The sequence below is a fragment of the Oryx dammah genome, unplaced genomic scaffold (assembly GCF_014754425.2).
Source record: "Oryx dammah isolate SB20612 unplaced genomic scaffold, SCBI_Odam_1.1 HiC_scaffold_20, whole genome shotgun sequence".
NCBI classification, from domain to species: domain Eukaryota; kingdom Metazoa; phylum Chordata; class Mammalia; order Artiodactyla; family Bovidae; genus Oryx; species Oryx dammah.
In genome coordinates this window covers 20,478,474-20,484,452 of record NW_024070204.1, presented here as the reverse complement: position 1 = coordinate 20,484,452, position 5,979 = coordinate 20,478,474, and positions in this window count along the sequence as shown.

The window sequence follows — 5,979 nt, the reverse complement described above, 5'->3', positions numbered from 1 at the left end:
CATGGGGCAGGGGCAGAGTGGTAAAGGAGGCGTGTGTGCTCTGAAGGCATTTGTTATCCTGAATGGACTATGGGTTGCAAAGCATTGCTTATCTCTCTACACGGTGCTCCCATTAAAAACAGAAAAAAAGAAAAATTTTATAAAGCTTGTCTTGTGCATGTTAGATGGGGCCATAAAAAGAGATGAGCAAGCAACGCATTTTAAATATATAAATGTTTCTATAAATTCATTAAAATAATTTATAGCATCTAACATTTATTTGATTCATGCCTAATCAAAGAAATAGAATTATATGGATGAAATATTTACTGTTATAAGTATAAACAATATAATAATAGATTCGCTGATTGACACCATTGATTTTGACTCTAGTAGTATCTGATATATAATATCTCAGCACCTGATATATTCACATGCTTTTATTGATATTGACCTTATTAGACAGGAAGGATTCTATTAATGGTGCTATTGACTTTATATATATTTATTGTTGATATTTATCAAACTTGGTATAAGTTTCTATTGAACTACAATCAGTGTTCAAAAAGAATGTTAGAGAAAGGGAAGCAATATATAAAGTATAATGCAACTCATTAGAACTTTAAGTACATCAACTTGTAACTAAGCTGTGGATTTGCTTACACTATTCTCAGTATCATAGGCTTAACTTTTTATTAATTCACATTTTGGAATGTGTGAATGAGAGAATGTTGGCTCTTATTGAAGTCGGAAAATGTTAATTTACATGAAATGTATATGCATCTTGCTTCTGAGTGTAATAGAAACGATTTCAACTTTTCACATTGGTTTCACAGAAGAAAATTACATTTCAACAAAATTAAAAGAGTGTGGGGAGCTTTTTCAGCTTTGCATCTCCATGCTCCCTTGTTATTGAACGACAATAAGAAATCCTGTTAGTTCTCTGCTACTGAGCAAATTGCTTTCCACAATTATGGTTTATGTTTTAATGGGGCTAGCTTCACATTAGGAGAATTATTCCAAACCAGCATTGCCTCTCGGTGCCGCACAGAACAGCACCCTGCCTGCTTTACAAAATCCATGTCTCCCATGTTGCCTCTAAGAAAAATATATAAATAAATGCTTGCCAATCTTGCTTCTGAGAAAGTCTTAATTGAGGATAATGAAACATCTCTAGCTCCAAAATGAGAGTAAGATGGCCACAAAGCCCTTTAAAATGCTAATAGGCAGAAGACATTTACAGAAGTTTTGTGATATTATGTAGCATAGTAATAGAGTAGGTAGGTGACAGTTTGTCAAATTTAACTGCGATGATCAGACCTATTTTTCCTCTTTCTATTTCTGAGGCCGACTTGAATGAATGATTTAGGATGATATAAAGTTGGCATCTTCATCACCGAGCACCCTGGCCCTTACAGCTATAGGGCATCTGCATACCACTCATTAAAAGAAGGGGAAATGACCAGAACAAGCAAATGTTAATTTCACATGACTTAGTGTTCGAGGTCCCACTCCCTCTCTGCACTTCCATTATATTTCACCCACAGAATGCTTCTCTCTTTTTAAATCACAGTGACAATGTGAACAGCACATGTATACTTTAAGCAACTTACCAATTCAAGTGGTTTGCCTCAGTGGGAAGACATGAACTCAGAATGATAAAGCTTGGCACTGCTTCACTAAAATGGAATAAGAAATCACTTTGACAGAGCCTAGATTCTGGTCTGGGTTGCTGAATGTGTTTCCCACCCACCCCCCCTATCTTTTTTTTCCCCTCTTTCAAGGCCGATGTTCTTTATTTTATGTGGAGTATATCTTATGTGACAGCACAGGAAGAAATGTAGGCAGCTCAGGTTAATGTCCTTGGGGTCAAAATGGGCTTCCAAGTGAAGGGAATCAACTCTTGAGATATTCAGCTAACACAGTTTCAAAGGATTCTTTTTTTTTTTTTTTCAAAGGATTCTTGATTAAATGACCTCTGATATGGCGAATGCCAAGACCTAGGAGAGGCATGAAATGAAGACACTCAGGTGCTTATTAAACAAAGCTGTGCTGTTCTCAGTCATGTCTGACTCTTTGGGACCCCATGGACTGCAGCCCACAAGCCTCCTCTGTCCATGGGATTTTTCCAGCAAGAATCCTGGAGTGGATTGCCATTTCCGCCTCCAGGCGATCTTCCTGACTCAGGGATCAAACCCACATCTCCTGCAGGCAAATGAATCCTTTTCCACTAAACCACCTGTGAAATCCTATTAAACAAAAGTGCTGGTGGTTTATTCGCTAAGTTGTGTCTGACTCTTGAGACCCCATGGACTGTAGCCTGCCAGGTTCCTCTGTGCATGGGATTCTCCAGGCAAGAATACTGGAGTGGATTGCCATTTCCTTCTCCAGGGGATCTTCCCGACCCAGAAATCAAACCCGGGTCTCCTGCATTGCAGGCAGATTCTTTACCAACGGAGCTATAACGGAAGTCCTGTTAAACAAAGGGAAACAGTTTATTTCATTTTGACTGAGATATAAAACAGAGATGTGACTTAGAATGATTTCTGGTTGCAGCCTCTTGCACCTCAGGGATTTATAAGTGGGATATTTTAATTTCTGAGTTGAAAGTATCTGTCACTTGGATTTGAAATAACATCTTTCCCCACCTTCACCACCTGCAAGCAACTTAAGCACCATCTGCCAAGGTGCCAGGGCTGGTCTGTTGCTCCTAGGGGACTTCATCTATGTGCCTGAGTGTTGCATAAGAGTAATTTGTTGTAAACTACACACACTTATTAACACCACTGATTCGTAAACAGAATATCTTAAAAAAAATAGATATCTTGAATTGGCAACTAAAAACCAAGATCCGATCCTAATGACTCATCTGTATATTTTTCCTTTTTTTTTAACTATGAAATTCCCAGTCTGAATATCTTTTTTTAAGCTTTCTATTTTATATTGGAGTATTCCTTAGTGGCTCAGACAGTAAAGAATCTGGCTGCAATGGAGGAACCCTGTGTTCAGTCCCTGGGTTGGGAAGATCCTGTGGAGAAGAGAGTGGCTACCCACTTCAGTATTCTTACCTGGAGAATTCCATGGACAGAGGAGCCTGGTGGGCTACAGTCCATAAGGTCTCAAAGAGCCAAACACGACTGAGAAACTAACAATCTTCATCTTTTTCAATCAGTACGTGATTACTAATGTTCTGATACTTTCAGGTGTACAGCAAAGTGATTCAGTTATACATAAACATATAGCTATTCTTTTTCAAATTTTTTTCCCATTTAGGCTATTGCATTGAGCATAGTTCCCTGTGCTATACCATCTTCGTTGGTTATTAATTTAAAATATGGCAGTGTATACATGTCAATCTCAAACTGCTTAACTATCCCTTTGTTTTATAAATATTTGTCTTAAATAAAATAATATACTTGAAATTGAATAACTTTCTTTTCTTCAAGAAATTTACTCAGATACTTTTCATTACCTTCCTGTATTATTAAATAGTTTTCCTAACAGATCTTTTTATCTACCTTACTCCACATTGAAGGATAAATATTCAGATCTCTATCAACTGCAACATTAAACATTAATTTGTTGTTTCTTAGTGTCTTATACAGGTTTATTAAAAACTATGCATTGTGTCCACAGAATGGTGGCTTTATCTTTCACAGGAATGTAAAACAGATATATGAATCAAGTTTCACTTTCTTTATCTATAAACATTCAATGAGATTTGACTCTATGTTTCATATTGACTTCCAATTTTTTCTCTAATATCAGATCAAAAGGAAGCGGACAACTTGACATTCTTAAAATTTGAATTAGGAGTTTTCATGAATGGTAATACTTTTTGACTTTAAAGAAATTTCCTTATATATTCCTTATAATGCTATTTGAAAGAGGCTGTGTTACTTTTGCCTAAATTTTATGCTCCATGTATAAGAAGGTAGTGCAAAATTAGGATACCTAATAATGTTAGGCACTTAAGTCTTCCAGGGAGAATCTACTCAAGGGCATCTAAGGAGAAAAACATTCCCATAAGCAGATGCCCAAATGAATTTCTATCAAGCGTATTTTGAACCAAATGAATAACTCAAGTGTGTTTCCTCAAAATGCACTGGGAATTTTGAATGTCTTCAATTTCACTAAGATCCCTTGTTTGTTGCTGTAAAGTCCTGCAACCTTATTTTGTACTAATTTTAGTGAAAATCACAGAGCAGTGTCTTCCTTGGGTGTCATAAAATGTACCAACAGTTGCCTGTAGATGAAAAAAATCTCTTGTGTGGGATATATGTAAATGGAACTGATCTATCAGCACGTCCTTTATTCCATGTTTCAGTGATGGATGATCAGTAAAAATTCCTAGTGCAATATAAAATAAAATACCTTGCTGCATTCTCAGATTATTTGCCCATGGAGCGTCTTCACTTTATAAGAAATAAGCATCAGTGTTCTTTCACTTATGTACCTAAATATGCTTGAGACAAGGGATGGTAAAAACCATCATCCATGCTCTGTGAAAGGAGACATACTGCAAATGTCAAGAGAAAGTTCTTTCTGATTCTACAGTGTAGCGCTATTTCTTCCAAACAATTTAGAATTCAGGTTGCATGCCAATAGCTTATGTGGGCCTTTTCTGTAAGGAGAAGTTTCGTATGAAGACTTGATATACGCATCAAACAGAAAGAGAATTCTGCATTTTTGTTGTTGCTTGTTTTTGAAGATGAGCAAATGGAATATTTATTTGCAAAGAATGAGAGAGAGGACAAAGATTTATAAGTAAACACCCTGAGATAAACTGAATTCTGACAGAATACGGAAACAATCAAAAAACATTTCTTGAATGCTATTTACTAAACATTCTAATGAAGGGCTTCCCTGGTGGCTTAGTCCATAAAGAATCTGCCTGCAATGCAAGACAAATGGGTTTGATCCCTGTGTCAGGAAGATTCCCTGGAGAAGGAAATGACAACCCACTCCAGTATTCTTGCATGGAGAATTCCATGGACAGAAGATGTTGGCAGGCAACAATCCATGGGATTGCAAGAGTTGGACAAGACTTAGCAATTAAACCACTGCTATCACCATGCTAATGAAACTAAGCTTTAAGAAAAAACTTGAATTGGCTTCATTGTCCCCATGGAAAAATGACGAATAGTGGGCTACTCCTGGGGGGAGCATGACATTCACAGACAGAGGAACATGGCCAGCTGAGGCCTTGACTCTGTCTAGCTCTGATACAGGAAGCCAGTCTGGGCAGTCTATGTAAAAAGAGGGCAGAGTGTTCAAGAATTTTTTTTTTTCCTCACTTCCAGTTAATTTTCTCTTTTTTGGAAGTTACCATTTTCTGCATTCATTTTTGTATTTATATCAGTGGCACTTTCTCCCTATTTGCTTTGGGTCACCAGCTGTGCAATTACGATGAATGGAAACCTTAGACCCAGAGAAAATGTCTTGCTATAGCTGTTGAGGCATGAATGAACTGGGAGCTCAAGGAAGAGGGTATTTGTGGTTCTGAAATTATATTCTGCCTTGAACATTAGCCCAGTTCAAAGTGAACATTGTTTTTGTTTTTTTTTTTAAATTCAATTTTTATTTTCTATCAGAGTATAGCTGATTTGAGGCTTCCCAGGTTGCTCAGTGGGTAAAGAACCTGCCTGCAATGCAGCAGATGCAGGAGATATGGGTTCAATTCCTGGGTCAGAAAGATCCCCTGGAGGAGGGCACAGCAACCCACTCCAGTATTCTTGCCTGAAAATTCCATGGACAGAGGAGCTTGGTGGGCTACAGTCTATAGGTTGGAAAGAGTCAGACACAACTGAAGTGATTGAGCATGCATGATTTGCAATATTTTGTTAGTTTCAGGTAAATAGTAAAGTGATTCAGTTATATATATACGTGTCTTCATTCTTTTTCAGATTCTTCTCCCATATAGGTTATTAAAGAATATAGAGTTCCCTGTGCTATGTTCATTATGTTTCATACATAGTAGTATATATATGTTAATCCCAA